General features: G+C 46.2%; 1 protein-coding gene across 2 annotated transcripts in view; it reads right to left on the bottom strand.

The window, feature by feature from the left end:
• cntln (centlein, centrosomal protein) overlaps positions 1-16,668 on the bottom strand; it is a 337,725-nt gene that overhangs the window by 260,236 nt on the left and 60,821 nt on the right. The window lies entirely within an intron of this gene.

Consider the following 16,668-nt stretch of genomic DNA (forward strand, 5'->3'; position numbering starts at 1 on the left):
ACATGTCTAACCAATACAGAGCTTGATGAAGGAATGCAATATTTATTGAGAGTCACTGAATTTTCCTGCATAGGCAACTCAGAGCAACATCCAGGTTCACATGCTGATCAACACCATTGCTGCTTGATAATGATAATTATGTCCTAGATGAGTGAACAGCATAAAACAGTGGGTCCTCGAGAAAAGTGAAACAAATAACAAATGCTTCCCTAAGCAGGGACTTGTTTACTTTTCTAAAAACTTTGTTCATCAGGACTCACTGAAACTATTCCATTCCTCTGTTTTCACCATTAATCTTTCAGGCTCAAACTGTAATTGTGCAAAGCATTCACAACCAAGTGAAGTTCCTGCTGCTATTGAAAGGTTTCTGAAAGTTGTTTGTTATTTATTATTTGATTTTTAATTTTTTCCCATTATCACCATGGAAACTATTACCCACCACAGTTTGTGAAGCTGAAAGAGCAGGGCTGATTGAACTGCAGGGTAATGCTCAACTCGCTGCTTGACTGGCTAGTAAAAAATGTTGTTCAGAAAGAACAAACAAGGTTAGGTCAGATCCTCTAGCACCAGAGAACAGACTTAATTCGTGCAACCAACAGGAAATGATCTTTCAATCTGTAAGACTTTGGTTTCAGATTGAAGATTCTCATTCTAATTTGTTTTTAATTTTCTTCCCAGTTATATTTTGCAAAGTTTGCAGTTCCACCAATAGTAGACCACCAGGTTTTGTAGAAGTGTGCACCAAGGGACCCACCTTCTGATGAAACAGACTTCTATATAACAAGTTAACACGGAGGCAGCCTTCAAAGCTCCAGCTGATAAGGAAGTCCTTGTGATTCAAGATTCAACATGTTCATAAAATCCAGGAATAACAGCACACACACACACACACACACACATATATAATATATATATTCTATGTTTCCCTTTCCAACATTAACTGCAACATATGCTGTGGGCTAAGTATCTCAAAGCCCATATAAATCCCAGCCCTCACTCCAGGGTGAAAAACTTGGTTGAATTAAAGAAAAGTCTTCATTTGATTTGAAATTTATTAACTCAGTCTGCTGTAAGTGTTCTCCAGCAGGGTCAATTTTGTATACTATACTAGCTATATTTATCACGACTATCCAATGTAACTGCCTGCCTTCTTGAAAGCAAGGCATTAGTTGCCTCTGGACTTCACTGCATCCTCCTCAAAAGGTGGGGCTCGACATTGAAAATCACTGATGCCTGTTCAAAACCAGCTGACAATTTTCCACCAGATCATCCTTTGCAGTGGTGTGCAATCGCATTTTTAAGTTACTTAACTCTCTGCTACAAAAAGTAGCAAATGCGTTGATTTTTAAGGATTCACCCATTGTCTCTTTTACTATTTCTTCATAAACTGGAATTTTTAAAAAAAAATTTGGAAGGCATTGCATTATTTGGACACTTCCAAGACTTTTTTTTACACAAAAAGGTCATAAATTTACCTTTGGACTAGGAGAAACATGCATTTTCCAAGAAGTCACCTGACCAGCATGGTACTTGATGGGAAAAAGCAGATTCATGCATTGCAATCACGTCAATGGGAAGAAAACAACTGGAAAAAGGGAAAGACTTACTGGAAATTCAAGGAGGCAGCTCACCACCACCTTCTCAAGGGCAACTAGGGATGGGCAATAAATGCTGAGCTAGCCAGTGATGCCCAAGTCCCACGAATGAACTTTTAAAAATCACATGATAGAAACAAGCTTTAAAACTTGAACCGGTTGTTTTCGAACTCAGTCTTTTAGGGGAATAAACTAAGATGAAAAGTTACCTTAACTGACTCTGCCACTGCTTTGCCTAACATTGTGTGTGCTTTGCAATCAGCAGCCAGAGAATCCTTATCTGAGTGTAATTTATCAGTGATTAGAAACCTGAAAAGCTGAAACAAAAATAAATGATCCAGCTTTATATTCTCCTCCACACTAAAGCTCCAGTGATGAGAGTCTCCAGATATCTCCTGGTACCAGCAACCTTTTTCCAAAAGGGAGCTCCAGACTGACAACATCAAAACCTGCAAACTTTATCTGTTCCTTGTACAAGTTGTTTTTCTGACTGCCCACGTCTACAGGGACCACTTGCTTTGTGTGTGTGTGTGAGTGTGTGTGTGCACGTGCTGTTTTGTAAGTGTTTGTGTGCATGTGCTGGGAAAGTTAAAGAGATAATTACATGTCCAGTTTCTTGCATTTTGTTAAAAGACAGTTCATTTCAATTGTTCTGAGCTTACTGAAAGAAACCTGGGAATAGCACCATGTTTCCCCTATCACTTGGTCATTTCACATAGAACAGTATAGCACAGGAACAGGCCCTTCAGCCTAAGATCCTGTGCCAAACATGGCACCAAATTAAACCAATCCCTTCTGCCTGCCCTTGCTCCATTCCTTGCATATTCATGTGCTTATCTAAAAGGCCCTTAAACACCCCGATTGTAACTGCCAGCACCACCACCCATGGCAGCACATTCCAGACATCTACCACTCTCTATGTAAAAAAACTTACCCCTCATATCTCCTTGGAAGTTTCCCCTCTCACCTTGAGTGCATGCTGTCTAATATTAAACATTTTAACTCAAAAAGATTCTGACCGTCAACCCTATCTGTGCCTCTCATCGTTTTATAGACTTCTATCAGGTCTCCCCTCAGCCTTCGCTGCTCCAGAGTTTGTCCAGCCTCTCCTTATAGCTCATGCCCTCTAATCCCGGCAGCATCCTGGTAAATCTCTTCTGCAACCTCTCCAAAGCCTCCACATCCTTCCTGTGATGTGGCAACCAGAATTGAACACAATACTCTAAGTATGGCCCAACCAAAGTTTTATAAAGCTGCAACACGACATCCTGACTCTTGTACTCAATGCCCTGACCAATAAAGACAAGCATGCCCTATGCCTTCCTTACCATCCTATTTACTTGTGTGGCCACTTTCAGGGAGCTATGGACTTGAACACCAAGATCCCTCCGTATATCAATGCTGTTCAGGGTCCTGCCATTAACTGATACTTACCCTTAACATTTAATCTCCCAAAGTGCAGCACCTCACATGTGCCCAGATTAAACTCCGTCTGCATTTCTCCACCTATATCCTGTTGTATCCTTTGACAACTTTCTACAGTATCCACAAGTCTACTTATCTTTGTGTCGTTTGCAAACTTACTAACCCACCCATCTATGTTTTCATCCATGTTATTTATCACAAACAGCAGAGGTCCTGGTACAGATCCTTACGGAACACCAGTAGTCCATTGTTTGCTGGAGCAGACGAGTGAGGGAGCAGAGAGTCAGATAAGAAATTACCTGTTAAAAACCTGTTTAAATAGGTTTAAAGCACTTTCGTAGTAAGAACTTACCTTGTAGAACTGTTTAAATCATTTAAAAGCATTTTTGTGGGCTTTTTGTATTTACCGCTTTAAGAATTCTAAGGGAGTGGATAGCAGGGATTTGTGGGTCAGCAGGCTTTAAAACAGCGCCAGGTTTAAAAGGAGGCCTGGTGTAGACAGCAGGCAGCGTCGGAGCGGGCAGCGGAGTAAGAGGGAAGCAGAGTGCGCTATTACGGCTTAGGATCAAAGGGCTGGGGAGAAAAAGGGCCAGGTAAGTTCATGTTGAAATTTTCAATACTATTATAGTGAATAATGGAGGGGCATGTGATGTGCTGTTTCTGTATGATGTGGGAGCTGGTGGACATAAGAACATAAGAACATAAGAAATAGGAGCAGAAGTAGGCCATCTGGCCCTTCGAGCCTGCCCCGCCATTCAATAAGATCATGGCTGATCTGTCGTGGCTCAGTTCCACTTTCCCGCCCTCTCCCCATAACCCTTAATCCCTTCTCTTATCAAAAACCCATCAACCCGCTTCTTAAAAATATTTAGCGAGGCAGCCTCCACCACTTCAACGGGCAGAGAATTCCAGAGATTCACCACCCTTTGAGTGAAGAAGTTCCTCCTCAACTCCGTTCTGAACCGCCCCCCCTTTATCTTGAGGCTGTGCCCCCTAGTCCTACTGTCTTTTTTGAGCGGGAAGAGTCTTTCCACCTCTATCCTATCCATCCCATTCATCATCTTATACGTCTCAATGAGATCTCCCCTCATTCTTCTAAACTCTAACGAGTACAAGCCTAGTTTATTCAGCCTCTCCTCATAGCTCAACCCCCTCAACTCCGGTATCAGCCTAGTAAACCTCCTCTGCACTCCCTCCAAGGCCAAAATATCCTTGCGCAGGTGCGGCGCCCAAAACTGCACACAGTACTCCAGCTGCGGCCTCACCAATGCCCTATACAGCTGCAGCAAGACCTCCCTACTTTTATATTCAATCCCCCTCGCTATGAAGGCCAGCATCCCATTCGCCTTCCTGACCACCTGCTGCACCTGCAAGCTGGGTTTTTGCGACTCATGCACAAGGACCCCGAGGTCCCTCTGCACCGTCGCCTGCTGCAGTTTTTCGCCACGTAAGTAATAGTCCTTCCTACCATTCTTCCTACCAAAGTGGACCACCTCACACTTGCCAACATTAAATTCCATTTGCCATTTCCTGGCCCATTCGCCCAGCCTATCTAGATCCTTCTGCAGACTCTCCACACCCTCCGCACAATTTGCCTTTCCCCCAATCTTGGTGTCATCAGCAAATTTCGACACCCTACACTCGGTTCCCTCCTCCAGATCATCTATATAAATGGTAAATAGCTGAGGCCCCAGCACCGACCCCTGGGGCACCCCACTAGTCACCAACCGCCAATCCGAATAGCACCCATTGACCCCCACTCTCTGCCTCCTATTTGACAACCAATCCTCTATCCACGCTAACACCCTACCCCCAACTCCATGTCCTCTGACCTTCTGCAGTAACCTCTTGTGAGGTACCTTATCAAACGCCTTCTGAAAATCCAGAAAGACCACATCCACCGGCTCTCCTCTATCCACCGCCCTAGACACATCCTCATAGAACTCCAGTAAATTTGTCAGACACGACTTCCCTTTAATGAAACCGTGTTGCGTCTGCCCTATCAAGCAATTCCCTTCAAGATGCCTCGCAATTTCCTCCTTAATGACGGATTCTAACATTTTACCTACCACAGACGTTAAACTAACCGGCCTGTAATTCCCCGCCTTTTGCCTGGCACCCTTCTTAAACAACGGCGTAACATTAGCCGTTTTCCAATCCTCCGGCACTTCCCCGGAATCCAGCGACGTCTGGAAAATAACCACCAAGGCATCCACTATCACCTCCGCCATTTCTTTCAGAACCCTCGGATGCATTCCATCCGGTCCTGGGGACTTGTCCACAATCAGCCCCTCCAGTCTGTTGCGCACCACCTCTCTAGTAACAGTAATGTCATTAAGACCCTCCAGTCCTACCACCTTTCCATCGCTAACACCCGGCAAATTATTCACGTCCTCCTCCGTGAAGACAGAAACAAAAAAGTTATTCAAGACCTTAGCCATATCCCCATCCCCTACCACTAGGTCCCCTTTCTCATCCGCTAAGGGACCAACGTTCACCCTAGCCAGCCTCTTCCTTTTTATATATTTATAAAAACTCTTGCTATCCTTTTTTATATTAAGCGCTAGCCCAGCTTCATAGCTTCTTCTACCCTCCTTTATCAACTTTTTTGTCAATCTTTGTTGACATTTAAACCTCTCCCAATCCTCTTCTCGCCCACTGCTCTTAGCTACTCTAAATTCCTCCGCTTTTAATTTAACACTTTCCTTCACCTCCTTCGTTATCCACGGCTTATTACCTCTCTTCCTACTGTCCTTTTTAACCATCGGAATAAATTTCTGCTGAGCACCAAGAAAGATCTCCTTAAAGATCCTCCACTGCTCCTCAGCAGACCTACCTTCCAACGCGCTCCCCCAGTCCACATTCGCCAATTCTTCTCTCATCCTACCATACTCCCCTCTATTCAAACAAAGGACACGTGTCCGGGAACCCACTTTCTCCTCCTCCATCTGCAACAGAAACTCCACCATACAATGATCACTCTCTCCAAGAGGATCCTTCACCTCAAGGTCCCTAATTCTACCCGCCTCATTACATAGCACCAGATCCAAGATAGCTCGCTCCCTCGTCGGCTCCAACACACACTGTTCCAGGAAACTATCCCGGCAGCATTCCAAGAACTCCTCCTCGAGCCCACCTCGTCCAACATGGGTCGACCAATCAATATGCAGATTGAAATCCCCCATAACTACTGCCGTCCCATTCCTGCACGCCGCACTTATTTGCGCGTTAACAGCCCGCCCCACCTCCAGATCATTATTCGGGGGCCTATAGACGACACCCACCAGCGTCTTCCTCCCTTTGCTGTTCCTAATCTCCACCCACAACGATTCCACTTTCTGCTCTTTGGCTCCGATATCATCCCTTGCTACCACCTTGATGCTGTCCTTAATCAGCAGAGCTACGCCACCCCCTCTTTCCTCCTGCCTATCCTTCCTAAACACTTGATAGCCCTGTACATTCATCTCCCAGTCCCTGTCACCTTGCAGCCACGTCTCTGTAATGGCCACCAGATCGTATCCATTTGTGTCGATCTGCGCCACCAGCTCATCCACTTTATTCCGAATGCTTCGTGCATTCAGATAAAGCGCTTTCATCCCAGCCTTCTTCTGGACCCTATTTGCCGTAACGCCACCACTTGGGACATCCTCAGCCTCTTCCCTTACCTGTACCCTATCCTTAACTGTAGACCTCCTAACATCACCTACCCTCGCACCCTCCCCCCCCCTAATTAGTTTAAAGCCCTGTCTACAGTCCTCTTTACTCGATTCGCCAGCACTCTGGTCCCAGCACGATTCAGACCAACCCCATCCCGCCCGAACAAGTCCCACCTACCCCAATACTGGTGCCAATGCCCCATAAATTCGAACCCATTCCTCCCACACCAATCTCTGAGCCACCCATTCACTTCCTTTATCCTGTCAACCCTACGCCCGTCTGCACTCGGTTCAGGCAGTAGCCCAGAGAAGACCACCTTGTCGGTTCTACTTTTTAATTCCATTCCCAGCTTCTCATACTCCCTCCCCAGATCCTCAGTCCGCACTTTGCCTACGTCGCTGGCACCCACATGTACCACCACAACTGGGTTCTCACCCTCCCACTCCAGATTCCTCTGCAGCCCTGCTGCGACATCCTGTACCCGAGCACCAGGCAGACAACACACCCTTCTGTGCACTTTGTCATTGTGACAAAGGACAGTGTCAATACCCTTCACCCCACTATCCCCAATCACTACTACGTTCCTTTTCCCCTTCTCTTTGCCTATGTCCTGCTGCATCACTGTACCGTGTGCAGTTTGCTCACCAACCTCACCTGCCTCGTCCTCTTCCAGAGTGGAAGCAAGAACCTCAAACCTGTTATGCAGATTAAGAGGCTGAGGCCTCCGCTCCTCACCCCCCTTCCTCCTCCCAGCAGCCCCCTTTTGTTCCTGACCCTTAGATTTAGACAGTCTAGAGGGGGTGGATGTCACTTGCACCCCATTGACAATGACACCCTCTCTCCCCCTGATGAGCCTCAGTGTCTGTAGCTCAGAGGCCAGCTCATCCACCTTGAGCTGGAGCTCCTCCAGCAACCTGCACTTACTGCAGACATGGTCTCTGGGAAGGACCCTGGGGTCCACCAGTTCCCACATCATACAGGAACCGCACATCACATGTCCCTCCATTATTCAATATAATTTGTTGTGGGAAAAATTTTTTCCTTGTTTTTTGCTGTAGTAGTTTTGAAAAAAAAATTTTTTTTTTTTCCTTGTTCTTTCCACCTGGCCTTTTTACCTTCCAGCCCTTTTTGATATTAAGCCCTAATAGCTCACTCTGCTTCCCTCTCACTCCGCTGCCCGCTCCGACGCTGCCCGCTATCTACACCAGGCCTCCTTTTAAACTTGGCGCTGATTTAAAGCTGATGGGCCACAACTGCCTGATAATCACTCCCTCACAATTCTTAAAGCAGTAAATACAATAAGTAAATGCTTTAAACAGTTCTACAAAGAACAAAGTGCTTTAAACTTATTTTAAACAGGTTTTTAACAGGTAAAGTCTTAGCTTTCTCTCTGATGCTCCTTCCTCGTCTGCTCCAGCAAACAATGTAAGGCTTCACCGTGTGGACACTTGATAATTAAAGCTGATGGGCCACAACTGCCTGATAATCACTCCCTCACAATTCTTAAAGCAGTAAATACAATAAGTAAATGCTTTAAACAGTTCTACAAAGAACAAAGTGCTTTAAACTTATTTTAAACAGGTTTTTAACAGGTAAAGTCTTAGCTTTCTCTCTGATGCTCCTTCCTCGTCTGCTCCAGCAAACAATGTAAGGCTTCACCGTGTGGACACTTGATAATTAAAGCTGATGGGCCACAACTGCCTGATAATCACTCCCTCACAATTCTTAAAGCAGTAAATACAATAAGTAAATGCTTTAAACAGTTCTACAAAGAACAAAGTGCTTTAAACTTATTTTAAACAGGTTTTTAACAGGTAAAGTCTTAGCTTTCTCTCTGATGCTCCCCAGGGTCCTTCCCAGTGACCATGTCTGCAGTAAGTGCAGGTTGTTGGAGGAGCTCCAGCTCAAGATAGATGAGCTGACCTCTGAGCTTCAGACACTGACGCTCATCAGGGGGAGAGAGAGTGCCATTGTCAATGGGGTGCAAGAGACATCCACCCCCGCTAGACTGGCTAACTCTAAGGGTCAGGAACAAGAGGGGACTGCTGAGAGGAGGAAGGCGGGTGGGGACCGGAGGAAGGCGGGTGGGGACCGGAGGAAGGCGGGTGGGGACCGGAGGAAGGCGGGTGGGGACCGGAGGAAGGCGGGTGGGGACCGGAGGAAGGCGGGTGGGGACCGGAGGAAGGCGGGTGGGGACCGGAGGAAGGCGGGTGGGGACCGGAGGAAGGCGGGTGGGGACCGGAGGAAGGCGGGTGGGGACCGGAGGAAGGCGGGTGGGGACCGGAGGAAGGCGGGTGGGGACCGGAGGAAGGCGGGTGGGGACCGGAGGAAGGCGGGTGGGGACCGGAGGAAGGCGGGTGGGGACCGGAGGAAGGAGGGTGGGGACCGGAGGAAGGAGGGTGGGGACCGGAGGAAGGAGGGTGGGGACCGGAGGAAGGAGGGTGGGGACCGGATGCCTCAGCCTCTCAATCTGCATAACAGGTTTGAGGTTCTTGCTTCCAGTGTGGACGAGAATGAGGGAGGTGAGGTTGGTGAGCAAATTGCACACAGTACAGTGATGCAGATGCAGGATATAGGCAAAGAGAAGGTCATAAGGGACGTAGTCGTAATTGGGGACAGTGGGGTTAAGGGTATTGACACTGTACTTTGTCACAATGACAAGATGCACAGAAGGGTGTGTTGTCTGCCTGGTGCTCGGGTCCAGGATGTCACATCTGGGCTGCAGAGGAACCTGGAGTGGGAGGGTGAGAATCCGGTCGTTGTAGTACATGTGGGTGCCAACGACGTAGGCAAAATGCAAACTGAGGATCTGGGGAGGGAGTATGAAAAGCTGGGAATGGAATTAAAAAGTAGAACTGACAAGGTGGTTATCTCTGGACTACTGCCTGAACCGAGTGCAGACGGGCGTAAGGTTGATAAGATTAAGGAAGTGAATGGGTGGCTCAGGGATTGGTGTGGGAGGAATGGGTTTGAATTTATGGGGCATTGGCATCAGTATTGGGGTAGGTGGGACAGGGTTGGTCTGAACCGTGCTGGGTCCAGAGTCCTGGCGAATCGTGTAAATAGGACTGTAGGTAGGGCTTTAAACTAATTGGGGGGGGGGGGTGGTACAGTGCGAGGGTAGGTGACATTACGGGGTCTAAAGTGAAGGAGAGGGTACAGGTAAGGGAAGAGGCCGAGGATGTCCCAATAATAAAGGGAGTAGGGGGCGTGAGTATGGTTGGTGGCGTTCTGGCAAATAGGGTCCAGGTGAAGGCTGGGATGAAGGCACTTTATCTAAATGCACGAAGCATTTGGAATAAAGTGGATGAGCTGGTGGCGCAGATCAGCACAAATGGATATGATCTGGTGACCATTACAGAGATGTGGCTGCAAGGTGACAGGGACTGGCAGCTGAATGTCCAGGGGTATCAAGTGTTTAGGAAGGATAGGTGGGAGGAAAAAGTGAGGGGCGTACCTCTGCTGATTAAGGATAGCATCAGGGTGGTAGCAAGGGATTATATAGGAACCAAAGAGCAGAAAGTGGAATTGTTGTGGGTGGAGATTAGGAACAGCAAAGGGAGGAAGATGCTGGTGGGTGTCATCTATAGGCCCCCAAATAATGAACTGGAGGTGGGGCGGGCTGTTAACGCGCAAATAAGTGCGGCGTGCAGGAATGGAACGGCGATAATTATGGGGGATTTCAATCTACATATTGATTGGTCGACCCATGTTGGACGCGGTGGGCTCGAGGAGTTGTTCTTGGAATGCTGCCAGGATAGTTTCCTTGAACAGTGTGTGTTGGAGCCGACGAGGGAGCGAGCTATCTTGGATCTGGTGTTATGTAATGAGGCGGGTAGAATTAGGGACCTTGTGGTGAAGGATCCTCTTGGGGAGAGTGATCATTGTATGGTGGAATTTCTGGTGCAGATGGAGGAGGAGAAAGTGGGTTCCTGGACACGCATCCTTTGTTTGAACAGAGGGGAGTACGGTAGGATGAGAGAAGAATTGGCGAATGTGGACTGGGGGAGTGCGTTGGAAGGTAGATCTGCTGAGGAACAGTGGAAGATCTTTAAGGAGATGTTTCTTGGTGCTCAGCAGAAATTTATTCCGATGGTTAAAAAGGATCGTAGGAGGAGAGATAATCAGCCGTGGATAACGAAGGAGGTAAAGGAAAGTGTTAAATTAAAAGCGGATGCGTTTAGAGTAGCTAAGAGTAGTGGGCAAGAAGAGGATTGGGAGAGGTTTAAATGTCAACAAAGATTGACAAAGAAGTTGATAAAGAAGGGTAGGAGAAACTATGAAGCTGGGCTAGCGCTTAATATAAAAAAGGATAGCAAGAGTTTTTATAAATATATAAAAAGGAAGAGGCTGGCTAGGGTGAACGTTGGACCCTTAGAGGATGAGAGGGGGCACTTAGTGGTAGGGAATGGGGAAATGGCTGAGGCCTTGAATAACTTTTTTGTTTCGGTCTTCACGGAGAAGGACGTGAATAATTTGCCGGGTGTTAGCGATGGAAAGATGATAGGACAGGAGGGTCTCAATGACATTATTGTTACTAGAGAGGCGGTGCTCGACAGACTGGAGGGACTGATTGTGGACAAGTCCCCGGGACCGGATGGAATGCATCCGAGGGTTATGAAAGAAATGGCAGAGGTGATAGTGGATGCCTTGGTGGTTATTTTTCAAACGTCGCTGGATTCCGGGGAAGTGCCGGAAGTTTGGAAAACGGCTAATGTTACACCGTTGTTTAAGAAGGGTGGCAGGCAAAAGGCAGGGAATTATAGGCCGGTTAGTTTAACGTCTGTTGTCGGTAAAATGTTAGAATCCATCATCAAGGAGGAAATAGCGAGGCATCTTGAGGGGAATTGCTTGATAGAGCAGACGCAGCACGGTTTCGTTAAGAGGAAGTCGTGTCTGACAAATTTATTGGAGTTCTATGAGGATGTGTCTAGGGCGGTGGATAGAGGAGAGCCGGTGGATGTGGTCTTTCTTGATTTTCAGAAAGCGTTTGACAAGGTACCTCACAAGAGGTTATTGCAGAAGGTAAGGGGGCATTGAGTTGGGGGTAGGGTGTTAGCGTGGATAGGGGATTGGCTGTCAAATAGGAGGCAGAGAGTGGGGGTCAATGGGTGCTATTCGGATTGGCGGTTGGTGACTAGTGGAGTGCCCCAGGGGTCGGTGCTGGGGCCTCAGCCATTTACCATTTATATAGATGATCTGGAGGAGGGAACCGAGTGTATGGTGTCAAAATTTGCTGATGACACCAAGATTGGTGGAACGGCAAATTGCGCGGAAGGTGTGGAGAGTCTGCAGAAGGATCTAGATAGGCTGAGCGAATGGGCCAGGAAATGGCAAATGGAATTTAATGTTGGCAAGTGCGAGGTGGTCCACTTTGGTAGGAATAATGGTAGGAAGGACTATTACTTACATGGCAAAAAACTGCAGCAGGCGACGGTGCAGAGGGACCTCGAGGTCCTTGTGCATGAGTCGCAAAAACCCAGCCTACAGGTGCAGCAGGTGGTCAGGAAGGCTAATGGGATGCTGGCCTTCATAGCGAGGGGGACTGAATATAAAAGTAGGGAGGTCTTGCTGCAGCTGTATAGGGCACTGGTGAGGCCGCAGCTGGAGAACTGTGTGCAGTTTTGGTCGCCGTACTTACGCAAGGATATTTTGGCCTTGGAGGGAGTGCAGAGGAGGTTTACTAGGCTGAGGCCAGAGTTGAGGGGGTTGAGCTATGAGAGGCTGAATAAACTAGGCTTGTACTCGTTAGAGTTTAGAAGAATGAGGGGAGATCTCATTGAGACATATAAGATGATGAATGGGATGGATAGGATAGAGGTGGAGAGACTCTTCCCGCTCAGAAAGGACAGTAGGACTAGGGGGCACAGCCTCAAGATAAAGGGGGTGCGGTTTAGAACGGAGTTGAGGAGGAACTTCTTCACTCAAAGGGTGGTGAATCTCTGGAATTCTCTGCCCGTTGAAGTGGTGGAGGCTGCCTCGCTAAATATTTTTAAGACGCGGGTTGATGGGTTTTTGATAAGCGAGGGGATTAAGGGTTATGGGGAGAGGGCGGGAATGTGGAACTGAGCCACGACAGATCAGCCATGATCTTACTGAATGGCGGGGCAGGCTCGAGGGGCTAGATGGCCTACTCCTGCTCCTATTTCTTATGTTCTTATGTTCAGCCAGAAAAACACCCTTCCACCGCTACTCTCTGACTTCTATGGTCAAGCCAATTCTGAATCCAAGTGACCAAGTCACCATGGATCCCATGCATTTTAATTTTCTGGATGAGCCTACCATGATGGACCTTGTTGAAAGCCTTACTAAAATTCATGTACACAACATCGACTGCTCTCCTCTCAATCGATCACCTTTATCATTGCTTCAAAAAAAATCAATCAGGTTTTGGAGAATTGCACCATACAACTGAGGTATTTCTTTCATTTATTGTGACTGCAGCAGATGTTGCTGAGCAAGCCAGCACCCAGAGTGAAGTTTACCTCAAAAATCATAAATCTTCTTTTAATTTGAAAGTAAGGAGGAAGAGCTACTGACCCCAGCAACATAGAATTTTAAAAATTAAAAGATTTGTTTCAAAGAAAAATACTTAAACACAAAGATTAAAGCTAAAGCAGTCTGAGAGAATAACCCCCCAAAAGATCTGTTGCACCAAAAGTACCAAGTAAACTACCTTCTTGGCAAAAATCCCCTCACAGATTTTTAACCCTAAAAATCCAGTAATATTACCCAAGTTAAGGAATTGTAGTCACTTTAACAAAGGTATATCACACAATTTCTCAAACACTTCTACTCTGGTGTGGAATTTTTAAAAATTCAGAAAAAAATTGCTTTCTGAAAACAAAGACTCTTCTGGTTCAACAGCGTGTAGCAGTGTCCAATTCAAAACTTTCACAGCTTCTCAACATAAAGGAGCTGGTCTTCGGGCTTTTCCCCCTCATCCAACCAACTCAGTTAAAAACAAAACCTTCCTTAAATTTTCTTCCCTTTCAGCTCAGGTTCCATTGTCCTCAAACTCTTTTTTGAACCCAACACCTCCAGATAGAAAAACTTTTAATCTTTTCCTATTTTACCTCTGTTTTTAGATATATAAAATTTAATGTATCTTCTGTTTACCCATTGAATTTCTAAAAGATCTAAAGGTTCTTTATGACTTCTGAATCCCCATCTGAAATTTGATAATTGTAAAACCAATTTTCCCATTTATCTCAGAATTCAAATTTTGAACACAGTCGATTTACTTGTAACTCAAACTCATCATAACCTCTCATTATAATGAATCAACCTAATAACTTTAACCTTTCATCTCTTAGTCCTCACAGACAACCTGTCTCTGGCAATCTTCCTCTTGTTAATTAATCCTAGACACACACGTACAGCTGTCTTCATCTATACAAAATACCAACATCATCCTGAAATGATAAGGGCAATTCTCCCAAAAGTGCTGAATTGGTGGGAAAAGTGTTCAAGATCATGACTGTTTTTTCAGTGCAGCTTCAGACTGGAATCTCCGCACTCTGTGCAATGCAGAGGTCACAATCGTGAATCTCATTAAAAATCCAGGGACAGTGCGTATTCACGCCAGAGTCTGACAACAGTGACCCCAATCTGGCAGTCTCCCTGTCTATTGACCAGTTCAATCGCTGGTCAGCCCAGGACCCCATAATGTTGCCCCTCCAGCCCATGACCCAATTATGACCCTCACAACAATTCCTGGGCCAGCCCCACCCCAGAGTGCCTCAATTTCCAGCCCCCCTGCACCCAACAGTGGCAATAACCCCACACCCTTACCCTGTCAGATCTGCCCCTCCCTCGCTGACCCCCTCACAGGGTCAAACCCCCTGCTCGGGAGGCAGGCACCCCACCAATCCTCCGGCAGACACCCCACCTCCCAGCCTGCCCCATTCGCCTCCCTACATCCGGCCCAGACCAATCCCACTGCAGAGTGGCAGCGGGACTCCCAACCCCACCAATCGCTTCTAGGCCCTGTCCACAATAGGCCCCGTCTGCCTGGCACTGCCTGATGCCCGGTGAGGCATCAGGGTGCCCATGCCCAGGGAAAGCACCCCTACTCCTGGCCCCCCGTGGCCCCCCGATATCCCCCTTTCATTCCGGCAGGGTCTCCCACTAGTTCCCCGAACATGGGGAGCTACTCTAAATCCTGCCAGAATGAAATACACCTGGTGGGGTGGGGGATGCTATCAGACCCGGCAAGTTTCGTGCCAGGCCCGATAACTGCAAAATATATTTAAAATACATTTTAAAAAGACTCAAATGATTTACCTCTCTTCCAGCCCATTTTCATTGCAGTTTCAACTGTTCTCTGGCTCTGGGAGATGTGCATGCGTTCCAGACGCATGTGTGAATCCCACGAAACGGCCACACGCGATTCTCCAGACCAGACCCACCAGAAAAGTTGTGGGTCATGATGGGAGAATCTGGCCTGATATTCTTAATTGATGGCAAAAAAGCGCTGAAATTGTATTTGTCAATTTTTGGCAAAATAGTGATACAAGTATAATTATAAAATAATTAGCATTTTCCTATCAAATTTAAACAATGGCTGTCTTGTTACCCCAACAAGAAAGAAAAAAGAACACATTCAGGAAAATAAGAAAGGAAAGGAGACAAAAGAAATAAACAAACAAACCCAGAACAATATACATGAGAAACTGAGACACAAGTCTTTATTATTCCTAAAAGCATTTGCTTAAACCAAATAGAAAATATGGGCTGTTATTGAAAAACGAAGGTAAACTAAATATGTGCCTGAAAGGAAATCATAGGAGCCATAGAAACACAAAGGTACTCCACAAAATTAAAGAATTATTACCACCCAGAAGGCCATTCAGCCTACCACATCAGCATTGGCTCTCTGCATGAGCAATTCATCAGTGCTATTTTCCTGCCTTCTCTCACTGCAACCCTGCATATTCTTCCATTTCAAATAAGGACAATTTAATTCCCTTTTGAATGTTTTGATTGAACCTGCCTTTGCCAATACTCTCAAGGAGTGCATTTTAAACCTTAACCACTCGCTGGATGAAAATGCTTTTCTCCTATCTCCTTTGTTTCTTTGGCCAATTGCTTTAAATCTGTCCTCTCTTGTTCTCGATTGTTTCTCATGATCTACTTTGTTCAGACAACTCATGATGTTGAATACCTCTATCAAGTTTCCTTTCAGCCTTCTTTTCTCCAAGAAAAGCAGTCCCAACTCCTCCAACCCATTTTCATAAGTGAAGTTCCTCCTCCTTGGAAGCATTCTTGTGAATCTTTCTGCACTCACTCCAGTGCCTTCACAGCTTTCTTAAAGTGTGGCAAAAGGAACTAAGTATGACACAAGCAATTGCTTACACCAGGCAACTGGCCATCAATTTCAGTATCTTCAATAATAATTCCTTCTTTTGCCTCTTTCTCAATACATCTAGGCAAGCAAGCACGTCTCTTCCAGTACTGCCTCACAAATGGATGCAACATTGATTTTAATGCTCCATTGCTCAGGCCAACACTTGCTGTCCAACAACCCAGTAAAAATTGGCAAATCACACTAGCAGACTATGCATCATCTTCCAAATGCAAAATACTTTTCAGAATGTTTACATTCTTCCTCCAGTGTCTTTTCAACTATGTATTAGCCATGTATATAACTACTCCATAAATGTTTGATCAAAGAAAACAGAGAGAGGATAGATTGGTGTCAAAAAATAGCAATGAAGAAAATGTAAGATTATAGATGTACTTTTTTTGCATTCCCCAGAATGTGACTATGCAATCCACTGTGATGGCAAAGGGACACAGGAACAGGGGTTCATATTCCAGCCCCTCAATCCTGTTCCACTATTCCACTAGATGATGGCTGATCTGCATCTAATCTCTGCTTACCCGCCTTGACTCCTTCTCTATATAAATTCCAAAAACTGCAGCATAATCTCCATGCTTTTTATTCCAGATCCCCTGGTCATCCGTGTAATTCAGAATGAGGAAGCAA

Source organism: Carcharhinus amblyrhynchos, chromosome 5 (genome assembly GCF_965287045.1).
Source record: "Carcharhinus amblyrhynchos chromosome 5, sCarAmb.v2.hapA, whole genome shotgun sequence".
Classification (NCBI taxonomy): Eukaryota; Metazoa; Chordata; class Chondrichthyes; order Carcharhiniformes; family Carcharhinidae; genus Carcharhinus; species Carcharhinus amblyrhynchos.